Here is a 17,325-nt window from a genome sequence, read left to right as displayed (position 1 = left end):
GTGGAAAAGCTTTCTGTCTTTCACCTGTGATGATGTCCGTGTGGATTTTTGTAGATGCCCTTTATCAGGTTGAGGAAGTTCCCTTCAATTCCTAGTTTGTTAAGTGTTTTTAATCATGAAAGTGTGTGATTTTGTCAAATGCTTTTTCTGAATCCACTGAGATGATCTTGTGGGTTTCTTTTTTTTGTTGTTTATTCTACTAATGTGGCACAATACAGTGATTGATTTTGTATGTTGAATCATGCTGGAGAGAGATTTCCTTAAACCAAAGCCAATAAAACTCTAAATTTTTGCCAGGGGCCTCTATTGCATGTTGGGTTATCTCTTTAACTTTCTGCCAGGCAGTTTACAACTCTGCCTTAGTCTTCACTTCCTGTTTGTGCAGAGCCTCAAGGTCAATTAGAGGTGAGAACTTAGGTTTTTTGGTGCAAATCTATAGATCTACACATGCCCATTCCCTTTTAGATTCTCAGGACTGTGTCAGAGCTTTTCAAAATCTTTATGGACATTTCATTTCTCAGTTTTTCCATGTAAGCTTTTGATTAGTCTATTGTTTGTCTCAACTGTTATCCACCCCAAGCAGCCTCATAGCTAAAAGATTTGGTTTCAACAAATGCCTCCTCACCACTGGGAGAGGCTTTTAGCACTTGGTGTGATTACAGTCTGCTCAAATCAAGGTGAACCATTGGATTAGAGTCTTCCAAGGAACCACCAGGCAGGTCAAATAATATCATTTTTTTTGGAATGAGAAGTTAAAAGGGCTCCATACTCCTCGGTACCTGGAATGTGGCTATTATTCTTTTTCTGGGATACTATGGAGTTAGAGAATGGGAGGTGGCACTAGAGTAAATTAAAATTCCACAAAGGTTACTATTTTTACTAAGAGTCATGTATTGTTCTCAAATAAATGTTCCCTGAGTGGCTGTAATCATTTGGTTAATTTTAAGAGATCTGAAAAAAAATCTGATATGTTTAGATTTTTATTGCTTTCTAAAGGGGCAAACCTGGGGGTGTCCTTGCTCTACCATTTCCACTAATACCACTTGTTTCTGTTTCGTTTTAATAACCTGTGCAGTACAAAACTGGCTTCACAGAAATGTTTTTGAGGAAGTGTAAGAACAGATTTTAAAGAAATTTAATATCAGAATATTAATTTTTAACTTTAATTCAAAATAAGATGATGCTGTATTTTCAAAATTTATATCCCACCATTCACTAGTAGCCAGTTTTAATAATGTATTCTTAAATTTTAGTTAAACTTAAATTCTTTGATAAAAGAAATAGATTCTGGATCTATGAATTTCCTTTTTGTAGAAAACAAAATTCATAATCTTGTATCAAATTTTAAGGCATTTGATGATACATTTTAACAGATCTGCCATATCAATATCTCCAGCTTCATTGACCATAAGGTATGGTACATTTCACAACACTCTATATATAAACTCTGTTCTTCCAAGAATCTAATTATCATTTTTGTTCTTTAATATTTTGTGACATTGAAATCATGTTAGTTTCCTTGCTTGCATAAAAGTCTGGTGAGCATTTTTAAATTATAAAAGATATTGAAAAATTAGACTGACTGCCAATTCATATCTTTTAAAAATGGAGACTACAATTGTTTCTTATCTTGCAGAAAGACAAAGAGTTCATTATTTATTGCAAACATTTTTAACATAATTTTCACCTTTATAACCATATCTCAGCAAGCATCAATAGTTGTTCATAACCAACTTTCATATTATCACTAATATAAGTAAAATAATCTTAAATATAACACATTGCCTTTACATAATTCAAATTTTATCTCAAGGCACAATTTAGTTGGACTGATTTTTTTAAAGAGAGAAAATCTCCATGAACTAAGTAGTACATGATCTAATTCTGTCACAATCTCCTCAATGTGAGTAAAATATTTTCCTGTCATTGTAGCTGAATCATCAAAATATACTTCTATACAAAATTTAGATGTAAAACCATATTTGCTGACATTAAGCATGCCATCTTGGGTTTCTCAGCAATGTGTAAAAATGTTACAAAAGTATCTACATTAGTATTCCAAACTTCCATATTTATCTCATTGTGGACCAGTAATAAATGGTGTGCAGACCAGTATCAATCTCCTGAGCACACTATAAGTAGCAATTCCCTGAACAAAGCCCTGTCACAAACATGAACTCCAGTCAAACTTCCCATTCAAGTGAGTGTCTTGCAAGAAAAGTGGGCCTATTTAAACAACAGCCAGGCATTCCCACACTAGCTAGTGAGAATAATCCACTTCATTCATTCATTTATTCATTCACATATGCATTCAATGAATAAGAATTACTGTATGAGGAAAGTTAAAGTCTAAAACAGTCAAAGAAAATAGAGCAAGTGACTCTACCAGGCGGGGGGAGGGGGGGAGGTCAGGGAACAGAAGAGAATGTTAAAGGAAAGTTTAAGTGAATTGTTAGAGATTTAAGAAGAAAAGTTTAAAATACTTTTCTGTTTCAAGCAGTTTTTTACTTTAAAGTGTAAGTATAAGAACAGAATGAATTGAAAAAGAAAGAGAACCAAAAAACATTTGGAAATGAAAAATACGATTGCAAAAAAATATATTTTTCAAAAGAAAGAATTTCAAAGTTGATAAAAATAATAAGTACACAAAAGGGGGGGAGGGGGCGTGTAAAGAGTAAATGAGATGGGAAAGTATTTTAAAAGAACTAAGAGGAAAAGGCAATCCAATCCAGGAGGTTCAATACCTGACTAGCAGGAGTTCTAAAAAGAAGTAATTAAGAGAGGGAAATAATTTTTTAAAGTATGAGGAGGACAAAACATTTTCAGAACTGAAATGTTGTTGTCTTCAGATTGAATGGGACTATTGAATCCCAAGCAGGATAAAAGAAAGTAAAAGGCCTGAGACTTGTGTTTGTGAAGTTTCAGAACAGTAACAATAAGTAGATCTAAGAATATTTCAAAGAGGAGAAACAGATCATCAATTAAGGAGTAAGAATTCAGCTGGCATCAGATCTTTTCTCATCAGCAACACACTATGTTAGAAAACACTGAAGCAATGCCTTCAATTTCAGAGGAAAAATGATTTTGAAAGTTCAATTATAGGCTCAGACAAGCAATGAACTGTGAAAGAGAAAGAAATACATTTTATGTGATATTAGGAAGTTCACCTCTCACACATCTTATTTTCCTCCAGGAATTTATTAGAGAATATATTCCAGTCAAGTGAAGGAGAAAACCAAGAAAGAGCACATTATGGAGGTTAACTTAGGATTCAGTGACATAGCGAACAAAATACTCATGACAGCTTATGCATTGGACTCAGAGAAATCCCACATAAAGTTAGAACAATTAAAGATTCTGGGAAAAGGAGGACTTCATGTAGTTAATGTGATAGGCAGATAAATTTTTGGATATGGTGAAGGTGTGTTATTCTTTTTCCAACAAGAAGGATAAAACATAATTTAAATTTCTAGGGGAAAACTGAAATGGTATAAAGCAATGGCTCAAGTATGACATTTATTACACTGGGGTGAGATTTTGAGCATTTTATGAAGGATACAGAAAGGGGGTCTTCATCTCTGACATGAGCAACATCCCCCTTAGAGCCTTGGCACAGTTTTGCATTGGACACAAAGGGAAGGAAATATCCCAGCAATTGACTCAGCATGGAGCCATATTTACAAACTCATAAAGGTTACTCTTAACTTTCTCTTTTAGAATCAACCTGTAGACACTGAAGAATTAATTATAGTTGCAGAATAAAAAATAAAATATTATCAGTCTTAATAATAGAAAATAAAGGCATATCTGTCAGAAGTTATCAGAAATCAACAGTGAACAAGAGAAAGGAAAAAGAATGAAAAGCACAAGACATTTCTTTGGGGAAAGGGAGGCAAAAGAATCACAAAAGTTGATGAAGAAAAAAAAAATTAAAAATGGAAGTATGTTGCTTAAAATGGCAAAAATACCCAACATAGGAATTTTAAAAATAATATGGAATTCTCAAAAATTGAGAGAAATGGGAGTGGGGAAAGATAGTTTTATAAATAAAATAAATCTATCTTTCATATCATCAAGTCAATAAATATTATCTTAAATTAACTGGTCACTTCAATTTCTGTGAAATGACCAGAATAGGCAAATCTATAGAGACACAAAATAGAATAAGGATTGCCTGGGTCTGAGATGAAAAATTTGAGGTGACTGCAAATGGCTAGGAGGGACCTTTTTGGAGAGATAAAATGTTCTAAAATTAAATTGTGGTGGTGTTTATACTACTTTCTAATTTGCTAAAATGTATTTTATCATACACTTAAAAAAACTGAATTTTATGGTATGTACATTACACACCAAAAAAGCTATGCTTAAGAAAAGAGCTGATAAAAATGGACAGGTCAAAGAATAAATGCAAAAACATAATAGAGTTATTGAGGTAATCAACAGGAGCAAAAATAGAAATGTTTTCAAGAACTATAAGAGCAGATAGACAGGGTAAGGAAGAGGAAAATGAAGTCTAGTGTTTATTTTGTATGTTTTTCTGTACTTTTTGGATTTTTTAAATTAGTGCATGTATTGCTACAGTATGGTATTAATGTTTCCTATTTTTAATCTTTTAGAATTTAAAGATGAGGAATGATGCAGTTTGGGTAAATAAGCAGAAGTTATTTTTTTCTTCTAAAGATCAAGGACAAGTGGCCAACTCTTTTACAAGCCACCATTGGTAACTTGAGGGAGGCACGAGCTCAATTGAGCAGAGTCAAAAGTCCACACCACTCCCAAAATAGAACAGTATAAAGAAGAATAAACAACTGACCATCCTGGAGACACACTTGGTGCAGCTGTGTTAAGTGGTTGCCATGGATTAATAGATCAAACATAAGTAATTTTCAGGGAAGCAAGTGCCCTAGAAAAATGAGATGACAGGTGAAGTGGCTAATGTTGTCAGCTGTCTTCATCTGTTTATATAAGAACATGGCCAAAGTAATCATCTATATACTTGGGCATTAAGCCTCAGGAGACAGCTTTTTTTACCTGAACTGAAACTGATATGGTAGTTGAGGAGAGATGTTGACTATGGAAACCAAATATTAAGAAGCTTTTGATATCTGAGGTAAAGCAGATCATGAAGACTTAAAGCTACAAGCTGATGACCTTATTGTTGGTTTAGTAGCAAACATACTCAGCACCAAAGTCACTAAAAGCACATGTGTAACAGAATGAAATGCTTGGACATCTTGACTCCATGCTGCTCAAGACTGCTTTGCTCCCATGACTTTTAGGTTAATAGCTTCTTCTTAGTCTTGCATGTAGAAATGCTAATTATTAGAGCAATTCTGCTTTCAGCTTGAGTTTTACAAAAATAGTCCCTTAACAGAAAGTGACTCTCCTGAGAAGATAAGGGAAATATGCATTGTATATCAAAGATTTCAGGAGCCTTTTAACCAGACTCACATCAACTAGCACATCTACCTCAGATGCCTGTTGGTGCCTGGATGTCTACAGTAGTCAGTCATCTCTTGCCCCTCCCATTTCCCCTTCCCTTGGCATAAAAGAAGCCTGAACTCTATACTTTATTAAGGTGGATTTGAGGAACTAATAGGTCTACCATCTTCACAGTTGGAAGCTTCTCAATCAATAAACCTTTCCTTACTCCAAACTATGATATTATGAGTTTTGGCCTATCGAAGCATTGGATAAATGGACTTTGAACTAGTAACATATGAGGTTTTTTTCAGTATAATTTTATTGGGTAAACAAAAACTTTAGACATGGCTTCCTATTAAATTAAGTGCTACATGAGTGGTGGTAATAATAATAATAATAATAAATAAATCAGATACATGGCTTACATGGTTGTTCTAAACATGAGAGAATAAAAAATGGGACTATACCTCTACCTTTCGGTTAATTCTCCAGTGGTCGGCAAACTCATTAATCAACAGAACCAAATATCAACAGTACAACGATTGAAATTTCTTTTGAGAGCCAAATGTTTTAAACTTAAACTATATAGGTAGGTACATTGTTATTAACTTAATTAGGGTACTTCTCAGGCTTAGGAAGAGCCACACTCAAGGGGACAAAAAGCCGCATGTGGCTCATGAGCCACAGTTTACTGACCATGGAGTCTAGCCAACCAAATATTTCTCATGTAAAGTGAAACCAGACCTTTCATGGGCCTGCCTCGTTCCTGAGTGCCCTGAACTTACAAACTCAGGCCTCAGCTCACTACCTGGATATGAAAATGGGGAGCCCTGCAGGCACTGAGGATAAGGTGGGGTTGCCCTGTGGTCTGCTTGTCCCCAAGGCTCCTGCTCCAGGGAGGAGTGAGCAACAAGCATGGAGACAGAAGCAGACTGGAAATAGTTGTGCTGAGAGATAAAACAGTGCCCAAATCCCTTCCTTCTAATTTCCAATGCATGCTTTCTAATTCTGATACTGTCTACCTGGAGGTTGTGTCAGACCCAATAGGTTAAGGATTCAGTCCTACAAGTCTGACCTCCCAAATTAAGATGCCATTTGAAAGTTCAGGTTGTCACTGGTACTTCTGATCAATTAGCTAAGATTGGAGGTTCCCTTTAGGTTTTATTAATTTGTTAAAGCAACTCACAGAACTAAAAGAAACATTTTACACACTAGATTACTGCTTTATTATAAAATGATGTAAATTAGGAGTTGCCATTTGGAAGAGATGAAAAGGGCATGGTAAGTGGGAAGGGGCGCCACTCCCTGGAATCTCCATGTGTTCATTAGACCTAAAACTCTCCCAACTTCATCCTTTTTAAGTTGTAGGGTGTGTGTTTTTTTATAGAGGCTATATTACCTACGCATCATTGATTAAATCACTGGCCATTGGTGATCAATTAAACTTTCAGCCTCTCTCTCCTCCCTGGATGTTGGGGTGGGGAGATGGAACTGAAAGTTCCAAACTTCCAACCACACAGTTCCTTCCCTTGGCCACCAGTTCTCATCTTTAGGTGCTTTCCAAAAGTCACCCCATTAACATAAACTCAGGTGTGGCTGAAGGAAGTTTGTAATGAACATTAAGACACCTTTATCACTCTTATTACTTAGGAAATTCCAATGGTTTTAGGAGTTCTGGGCTAGAAATAGGGACCAAATAATATATTTTTTATTATAAATCACAATATCAAAATAATTCTCCGAGTTACTATTTATAATATAAATTTTATATGATCTTAAAATAAATCCAAACAGAAAGAAAATATGGCCAAAAGCTTATTCACTAAACCAGTACTATTGTTTTGTGAGACTCTTAAAATGCACTGCCCAGTTAATGGAAGAGAGCTACAGTTAGACAAACATCCTATCTAATAATAGACAAACATGGTAATTAACCGTACCTCTGACACACTTCCCATTGGCTAATCAGGGCGATATGCAAATTAACTGCCAAGATGGTGGCCGGCAGCCAAGCAGCTGAAGTGAACAGGAGCTTGCTTGCTCCAGTGAAGGAGGAAGCCAACGTTCCCCGCCTGCTGCTGCTGGGCTCTGAGCTTGCACTCTAAGAAACAATGTTGCAATTATAGAAGCTAAACAAACCCCATGCTTTCAGCCAGCCAGCTGAGCTGGAGTTGCAACAGTGTTTCAGTTATAGAAGCCAAACAAACCAAGGTCTCAGAGCTAGAGCCGAGCCTCAGAACTAAAGCTGGCTCTCAGCTCCAGTGACAGCCATAGAAAGTAAATAAATCCCAGAATAAAAAAAAAGAAAAAAAGGAGAGGTTGGGAGCTTCAGTCACCCACCATCCTGAAAACAGCCCTCAGCCCCTCACCCAGACAGGCCAGGCACCCCAGTGCGGACCCTCACCCTGAAGGGGGTGTAACCAGCTGCAAACAGCCATCATCCCCTCATCCAGGCTGGCCAGGCACCCAAATGGGGCCCGCACCCTGATCCAGGACACCCTTCAGGGCAAACAAGCTGGCCCCCACCTGTGCACCAGGCCTCTATCCTATATAGTAAAAGGGTAATATGCCTCCCAGCACTGGGATCAGCGGAGCCGCGAAGCCTCCTGGCCCCTGGAGCAGCATGACAGGGGGCAGCGCCCAATCCCCCTGATCGCCCTGTGGTTCTGTGTGTGACAGGGGGTGGGGCCACAACCTCCCTATCTGCCCTGCTCTGTTCATGACAGGGGAAGGCACCCCAACCCCCTGATCAGCCCTGCTCTGTGTGTGACGGGGGGAGCTCCCCAACCCCCTGATCGGCCCTGCTCTGTGTGTGACGGGGGGAGCTCCCCAACCCCCTGATCGGCCCTGTTCTATGCGTGACAGGGGGCAGTGCCCCAACCCCCTAATTGGCCCTGCTCTGTGAGTGACAGGGGGTGGCGCCGCAACCTCCCCATCGACCCTGCCTTGAGTGTGACAGGGGGTGGTGCCCCAACCTCCCAATCGGCCCTACCCTGAGAGTGACTGAGGGTGGCATCGCAACCTCCCGATCCATCCTGCTCTGTGCATGACAGGGGGTGGCGCCCCAACTCCCCAATCGGCCCTGCTCTGAGCCTGACCAGGGGCTGCACCTAGGGATTGGCCCTGCTCTCTGCCACCCGGGAGCGGGCCTAAGCCAGCAGGTCATTATCTCCCGAGGGGTCCCAGACTGTGAGAGGGCACAAGTGGGGCTGAGGGACCCCCCCCCCCCCCGGCCAGTGCACAAATTTTTGTGCACCAGGCCTCTAGTTATAAGATAAGAGCTAACTATAGCCCAAGCTGGTTTAGCAATGGCCTTTGGACTGAAGAGTTCCAGGTTCGATTCTGGTCAAGGGCACATGCTCAGGTTGCAAGCTCAGTCCCCAGTAAGGGGCGTGCAGGATGCAGCCAATCAATGATTCTCTTTCATCATTGATGTTTCTATCTCTCTCTCCCTCTCCCTTCCTCCCTGAAATCAATAAAAATATATATTTTTTAAAAGGGCTAAATAAAAAATAAAAACCTTAAGTATCAAATCATGCTTTCATGTTTATATGTTGTTGTCAATAGTTGCTGGCTGGTAGTAGCCAGCCAGATGGAAGTCAATTATAAATCTTTAAGTACCACTCTCTATTTCAGGGCTAAAGAAGCCCATAGGAAAGAATTGCTTACCAATAATTATGTTCCAATTTCCAAACATTACTCATTGTGTTCAAATAGACACATTTGATTTTTATAAAAAGAAATATAAATTAGATTTTTTTCATTTCTGATATCATCAGAAGTTTCTGACAGACAGACTTCTCATGGCCATCAGATTTGACCAGCATTTCCCATGGCCCTACTGCAAACAGCAGGCTCTTAAGCCTTCATGGTGCTGCTTAGTAGTTGAGTTGTGGACTCAAGTAGAATCAGGGCTGTGTATTAGACTTGCCACTTACTAGCTCTGGGGTCTCAAACAAGGTCTTTAGACTTTTAAGCTTTCCCTCTCTTTCATTTCTATACCTTACAGGGCTGTCATGAGCTTAAACATGAGCACACGAGTAAAATGCATACCACAGTATTTAAAACATACACTGGTAGGTACTATTTTTTAAAATATTTTTAAAATCTTTATTGTTGAAAGTATTACATATGTCCTCTCCCCCCCCCCCATTTGCCCCTTAGCCTGTCCCCCCACCCCTGCCCCAGGCATTCACCACCCTATTATCTATGTTTTACAGTTGAGGGAACTGAAGCCTAGAGAAGTTAAGTGGGTCAAGGTCACAAAGCTTGAAGTTGTAAAGCTGGGATCTGAAGCCAAGCTGTGGATAGTAAGGCTGCTGTATATATTAAATAAGTTAACTTATGGAAGACACTAAGAACAGTCCTGGTTATAAGAAATCCCTTGGTAGAGATCAGCTCTTTTATTGTGATTTCATTTGCTTCCTGCTATTTCAGCCCTTCCCTTTACTCACTCCAAGAGTGAGAGCCTGGTGTATATGTTCACACAGGCTATAAAACCGACTGCATTTTGAACTTATGATATTAGAGACCCAGATTTTGGAGAAAGCTGTATTTCCTGGAGGGTGGGAAATAGATGCCATATAGTAGCGATATAGATATAAAAATAACTTTAAGTAGGTAAGGACACTAATGAAGGAATAGAATTAAATCCTTAGAAGCTTTCTAGTAACTGTCGATCTCAAGGTTTACATAAATGCTGAAAGGAAAGAACACTGTGGAATTTGGTATGAGAAGGATGGGAATTCCTTGCCTCTCTCTTTCATTGCAGCAGAGACACACTGATGCTTCTCCCTGCTGAGTTTTAGGAGGTTATAAGGAGCAAATCAATAACATGCTGGTGGGTAAGTACAATGAGGCTGTTCTGCCTGAGTTTGATCCTAGCTTTAACAGTTATTAAGCTTTGGGACTTTGTGCAAGTTTTCTCATCTGTGATACTGAGGATAATGATAGTACCAACCTCCTAAATTTGTGTGAGTGTTAAATTGGATAATATGAGATAACATTTAAAAGTGCCGCCTAGCTGGTATTGCTCAGTGGTTGAGGGTCAGCCCAGGAAATAAGAGGTCATCAATTCAATTTCTGGTCAGGGAAGATGTCAAAGTTTCAGGCTCAATCACCGGTGGGGGATGTGCAGGTGGCAGCCGATCAATGATGTTTCTCGCTTATCGATGCTTCTATTTCTATATCCCTCTTCCTTCCTATCTCTCTAAAAATCAATAAAAACATTTTTTGCTAGTAAATGTGCCTAGTACAGAGATGGCATATTACTTATTGACTATTGTCTATTAGTATACTCTTTATTAGAGTACCTTAACAATTAGGTTATTACATTTGAAAAGATGTGACCATAATGAGGCATATAAAAGCAAACTTGAAAAAGGCTGCAGAGACCTCAACTAATTCCAGTGGTAGAGGGTTGCTTCTGTGTTCAAACTCTAACTCTGCCAGGAGCCCATGAAGTATCAGCTTTCAAGAGCTGGCAATGGAGTAGAAGCATTCCAGCTCCAATATCTCCATTTCCTTTGAACTAAAATTTGGAACATAATGCTATAATCTTTCTAAAACAGAGCGTTTCACATTAAAATGGTAATTGTTTATTTTAAGCTACTTTTGAAAATGCTCATTTTTTTTAAAAAAAAAAGACCATTTCAATGTGGTTCAAATGAAATACCAGAACTTTGTTTGACAAAGAAACTATTAGATTTAAAGAACTGTATTCAATTATGATACACAATTTTTCCTAATAACAGTCTTTCTTTATTTTTTCAGAATTATATTTCTATTTTAAATGATCATTCAACCAGTTTAAAATTGAATTATAGTAAATAATGCTGCTATGAACACAGGGATGCATGTATTCTTTCTGAATGGTGTTTCAGGATTCTTAGGATATAGTCTCAGAAGGGGTATCACTGGGTCAAAAGGCAGTTCCATTTTTAAATTTTGAGGACTCTCCATACTGTTTTCCACAGTGGCTGTACCAGTCTGCATTCTCACCAATAGTGCACAAGGGTTCCCTTTTCTCCACATTCTCACAAGCACCTATTTGTTGATTTATTGATGGTAGCCATCTGGCAGCTGTGAGGTGATATCTCTTTGTGGTTTTAATTTGTATTGCTCTGATGATTAGTAACATCGAGCATTTTTTCACATGTCTATTGGCCATCTGTATGTCCTCTTTGGAGAAGTGTCTATTCAGGTCCTTTTCCCATTTAAAAAATGTTTTTATTGATTTTAGAGAGAGAGGGAGAGATCGAAACATCCACTGGCTGCCTCCTGTATGCTTCCTACTGGGGTTTGAGCCCATAACCTGGGCATGTGTTCTGACCAGCAATCCAACCGGTGACCTCTTGGTACATGAGATGATGCTCAATCTACTGAGCAACACCAGCTGGTCTTTAAATTGGATTGTTTGAAATCTTGGTGTTGATTTTATATGTATATGTCTATTCTTTATACATTTTGGAAATTAGCCGCTTATCAGATGTATCATTGGCAAATATGTTCTCCCATTCAGTGGGTTCCCTTTTCATTTTGTTGATGCTTTCTTTTGCTGTGCAGAAGCTTTTTAGTTTGATGTAGTCCCATTTGTTTATTTTTTTCCTTTGTTTCCCTTGCTCTAGGAGAGCGCATAGATCTTGAAACAGCCCATCAGTAGAGGATTGAATAAAAAAGCTATAGTACATTTACACAATGGAAGAAGAAAAGCTTACCTGTTGCTACAGCATGGATGGACCTGGAGAGTATTATGCTAAGTGAAAATCAGAGAAAGATTTTACTTATATGTAGAATCTAATGAACAAAATAAGCTGATGAGCAAAATAGAAACAGAGTCATGGATACATGGCACAGACTGACAACTGTCATAGGGAAGGGGACTGGATGAAAGAAGGTGAAGGTATTAGCCAAAGAACATATATGCACAGTAAATACACACAGACAACAACAGTGTGGTAATGGCCAGAGGGAAGAGGGGTTGGTGGCTGGGTGGAGGTGGGGGCAGGAATGGGACATCTGGAATCAAGTCAAAATTTTTAAAAAGTAAATTGAATTATAGGATAAAGCTAATTATGAACCAGAAAAGTTGGAGCCTGCCTTCTTCAGGGTCTATTCATGAACACTGTGGTGCCTACATTCCTCTCTCTACTTTTTGGGGTGGAGCTCTATACACTAGGGACTCTCTTGGTTTCAGACCCAGCACTGGGATGCAGGCTTCTAGCATCTGCTGTTGTCACTGACCTGACAATCCTCCATTGGCCTTTTGATCTCACCCCAACCACTCCTTCAATTGCTTGGGTAACTTTTTATCTTTATTTAACCTTCTAATGGGAATTCTTTACATAGTCATCCTCTCAGCATTGTTTACTGAATTTATAAACTGACTAGTTGGTGAAAGTCTAGTAGAAAATGCAGGAGGAGTTAATTTAGGAGAACATTATGAAGAATTCTATGGGAAAAATCTTTATTAAGATTTTATTAAGAACATTTGTCCACCTAGAAAGTACTTTTTAACTTATCTTTAGGTAACAGGTTATGTTCCTCATGACTGACTATTAGGAAATCTGGTTGATATCACACATTTGGCATTATTAGCCCCTTTTGTTTTTTTCTCAGGCTTACAGGAAATGTGTATGGATCATCATCAACTACAAATGTTTATGGGCACATTAATGGAATGGCCCAGGCAACACATTTCATGGTGAATAAAACAATGACTTTATTCTCAATGGCTTAGTTATACAGGGTACATTCATCAAATAATAAATATCAATAAAGACTAGCATATAAATCATCAAATGAAATGTGGATTTTCAGTTTTGTTTAGTTTTACTTTGAGGTTGGCTATGTGAGCCCACCCATGTGTGTGAAGGAGCATTTGGGTATATTGGAAGGGATGCTGATAATACTAAAAATTTTAAGGGTTGAATTAGGAAAATGATAAGAATAAATTATTAGTTTTGCTCTCTTCTCACAACTTATCCCCCAGTCACCTCTAAATCATTTAAACAGATTATTAAGAGACCTTCTACAAAATACCTAACCAGTTCTCAAAACTTTCAAAGTTATAAAAAATAAGGAAAGACTAAGAAATTGTCCCAGACGGGGGGAACCAAGGAGACATGACAACAAAAGAGCGCTGTGGTGTCTGGGGTGGAATCGTAAAACTGGAAAAGGATATTAATGGGAAAACATGTTGAAATTTGAATAATGTCTGGAGTTTAGTTAATGGTAACATAACAATGTTAAATTTGAGGAATTTCCAAATTACAACTTAAAATAAAAGATCAAATATCTATACTAATTATTGATACTTTCTATAATATCTAAAGCAAAGTTTTTACAACATTGGCTTGAGTTATAACTTAATTGAGTTACAAACTATTTTTTTGAAAATCAATGTTATCAAAAATATATGCTTCATTTTATGTACAGTGAACATCTGGATGTTTCCACTTATTTACTGAATTAAAACCAGTCATCCTCCAGGAAGCAAGAAGTAACTTTTAGTTTTTTTTGTTTTTTTGTTTTTTTAAATATATTTTATTGATTTTTTACAGAGAGGAAGGGAGAGGGATAGAGAGTTAGAAACATCGATGAGAGAGAAACATCGATCAGCTGCCTCCTGCACATCTCCTACTGGGGATATGCCCGCAACCCAGGTACATGCCCTTGACCGGAATCGAACCTGGGACCTTTCAGTCCGCAGGCCGACGCTCTATCCACTGAGCCAAACCGGTTTCGGCAAGAAGTAACTTTTATATGAGTTCCTTTATTTATGCCAAAAGTTGAATAAATAAAGTTCATGTAAATTTCTTGAAATTTTCCTTGAACTAAAAATAAGCACAGTGAGTTATTGATGACTAGATCACTGATAAATTCACCCTGGGAAACATTCCAGAAGCTCTACAGATAATCATCTGCTTTTACAATAAATTTTATACAGTTAGCCCATGGGAAATTTCCCTCTCTGAAGTGAAAAAGAAAATGTTTGATTATTGCAAAAAATTCTTGTTCAAAGTTTAAAAAGGAAGCAATTATTTAAATAATTTGAGGAACTATGAAATAATTAGGTATTAAACTGGATGCTAAGTTCATATGTTGGTGAATAATTACATGCTCAAACATGTATGTGGTGCCATTTTTTATGATGTCTCAAAATCCTTAACATATAGTAGTGGTAACAAGTTGTACACTTCTTTAGACACCTTTGAACTGATTCAAAAAAGTTCCAGCTAGAGATAATTTATCCAGGGATAAATATCAGCTACAAATCTCTTTCCCCCTAGAATACAGAATCCTAATAATTCTCTGCAGTGCCAGTTTAAAGAAAATTTGCTAAGCAAGATATTTTCTGGATCTTTCTCATGGTTTGGAAAATGGTTTATAGGGAGGGATGGCACTTCTACTTCATGGGCATCAAGTCCCACATAAAGATCAGTAAGCTCCAGTCACAGCAGCTGTTGAAGTGTTAAAGGACAGAAAGGGAAAGAGAGAGAGAGAAGGAGAGAAGATTAGATGGACCTAATGTTCCAAAAGTACTAATTCACAATCAAGAACCCAAAATGTTTTAGTAACTGTGATATAGACCACCTGTACAACTTAGTTTTATTTCATTCTCATAAAAATACAGACCTTTAAATTTTATCCTAGCCAAAATGTGGATTTGAGTTTGTTCTGTATTAAACATTTTCTCCAATATGCATTGCTGACTACTCGGACCACAAGTGTGATACTCTGAAGTGCTGTCTGCATCTCTCACATAATCAATGCAATTTATATAAAAACATAGACAGCTAAATGGTCCTATCAGACAATCTGGAGTACAGCATCAGACATTCTCCTAAGACCATGGTCGGCAAACCGCAGCTCGCGAGCCACCTGCTGCTCTTTGGCCCCTTGAGTGTGGCTCTTCCACAAAATACCACGTGCGGGCATGCACATACAGTGCGATTGAAACTTTGTGGCCCATGTGCAGAAGTTGGTATTTTCTGGAAGAGCCGGTATTTTGTGGAAGAGCCACACTCAAAGGGCCAAAGAGCCACATGTGGCTAGCGAGCCGCAGTTTGCCAAGCCACAGTTTGCCAACCACTGCCCTAGCCTAGGGGATTACTAAGTGCTTTTTTACCCACATAAATGATGTGACATGGACAAGGAAAAATTTCTACTTGAAGACTACTTTTGCCATGCATCACAGCAGGAAGTCCACAGTCTCAAATGAATCCTTGCCAAGACATTTGGATGAAATCAAAGCTTAACTTTGAGGGAAATCCCAACTCTGCCTGCAGCTTCCCTTATTATTTGGACTTCTATCCCAGCAAGAACCCTGGCACGATGTCTCAACATTTGTAACAGGAAGTCACTCTTACTCATATGGTAACCAAAACATATTGATCCTCTTAATGAGTTGATTTGAAGTTCCTAACCTTTTGATTCCCATATCTAGTACAGACCTAGCCTCATGAACAATAAATATTCATCGCATGAATGAATAAACAACACTATTTTGTTATCCAAGTTCCCTTGTGTAAAGTCTAACGTGATGCCCTCAGAATTTGCCATCAAGAAATGTCTCTTTTAAGACATTTATAAGGATCCTATATTAGAATTCTTTAACACACCAAACTTCACTTTTTGTCCTAACTGCCACATACTATGTTCAATCACAGTAATTAGACTAGCCTTTATAGCCAGAGTATTTTCTTTTCTGATTTTGGTCTATTAAACTTATCATTTAACTGTATTTTATTCTAAGATGCCTCAGATTTGGAAGTCTAATCATCATTAAATGAATAAATGAAAATGTGGAGACGTGAATTGAGTTAACTGAGCCATGAGTAGTAGCTATGTTCTGGGGGCCAGAGAGTTTTCCATTTCTTCCCCAAGGCAGTGGGTTTTACTTTTACCTGTGGGCCATGACTTTGCTCCCTTCCCTTAACCACTAAGGCCTTTACTTGGTAAGAGGAAATGTACATGGGTGGACAGGCTTGTGTCATCACCAGGAGCAACTGCTCATCTCTATCACCCACTACTGACTGGGTCTCCCCACAGTCTTCAGACCTGCCCTTTCTCCTGGGTGAGTAGCTTATGAATGAGAACTCCCTTCATGCCTGGGCTCCCAGCTATTGCAAAGTAACATGCATGCCCACAATGGCCTTTAAGAATTTAATAATATTCTCACTGGTTTCTTCTCGCATGCTTGTATGGTGGCTGCTTCCCCTTCTGTGTTGCCAGTGGTACAACAGTTGCTGGATCCCAGCTCTCCTGGAGGGACTGAACTCTCTTGGAAATTTTGCTTACTTGGTGGCCTTGTCACTACAGTTCTCTGTCAGATTCAAGAAAAGTTCATAGTATATGATTTTGCATATGATCAAGATTTTTGTCATTGAGAGAGAGCTTCAGAATTTGCAGAGTTCTACACCCTAAGTAGAAGCAGAACTCCCCTAGATTCACAGTTCCCATACCATCCCTTGCCGTTCTTGCATTCAGCAGCACGCATTGGGAGCCACAGGGTGGGGTTCTGATCATTTGTCAGGGTTCCTGTACCAATCAAACCTATGACCTGGGTTTTATTAGTACCATGCTCACAGCTGGGTAACCAGCCACCCTGATGTTAAATCAAAATTCAGGATGAGGGTGGAGAATGGGTGCATCCTACATAATTATCACTTCACATCAGCATGGTATTTTGTCAGGACCTCTGAAAAGCAATGTACAAGGTCTGTGGAGTGTAAAGAGAACTAGAGATTAAAATTTGTTTAGTAATTAACATCTAGTAATTATTTAGTAATTAACATCTAGTAATTAATCAACAAAATCAATCCAAATAACTTAAGCCTCCATAATATTAGCTCTCTAAAGTTACCATGAGCTTGGTTGGTATGGATCAGTACTTAACAG

General features: G+C 38.3%; 1 pseudogene; it reads right to left on the bottom strand.

Annotated features, from left to right (window-relative positions):
* Positions 1-16,924, bottom strand: part of LOC118650499 — a 37,860-nt pseudogene extending 20,936 nt beyond the window's left edge.
* Between the last annotated feature and the right edge of the window lie 401 nt (positions 16,925-17,325).

Source organism: Myotis myotis, unplaced genomic scaffold, assembly GCF_014108235.1.
Source record: "Myotis myotis isolate mMyoMyo1 unplaced genomic scaffold, mMyoMyo1.p scaffold_m19_p_3, whole genome shotgun sequence".
Classification (NCBI taxonomy): domain Eukaryota; kingdom Metazoa; phylum Chordata; class Mammalia; order Chiroptera; family Vespertilionidae; genus Myotis; species Myotis myotis.
This window is presented reverse-complemented; position numbering and strand designations above follow the sequence as displayed.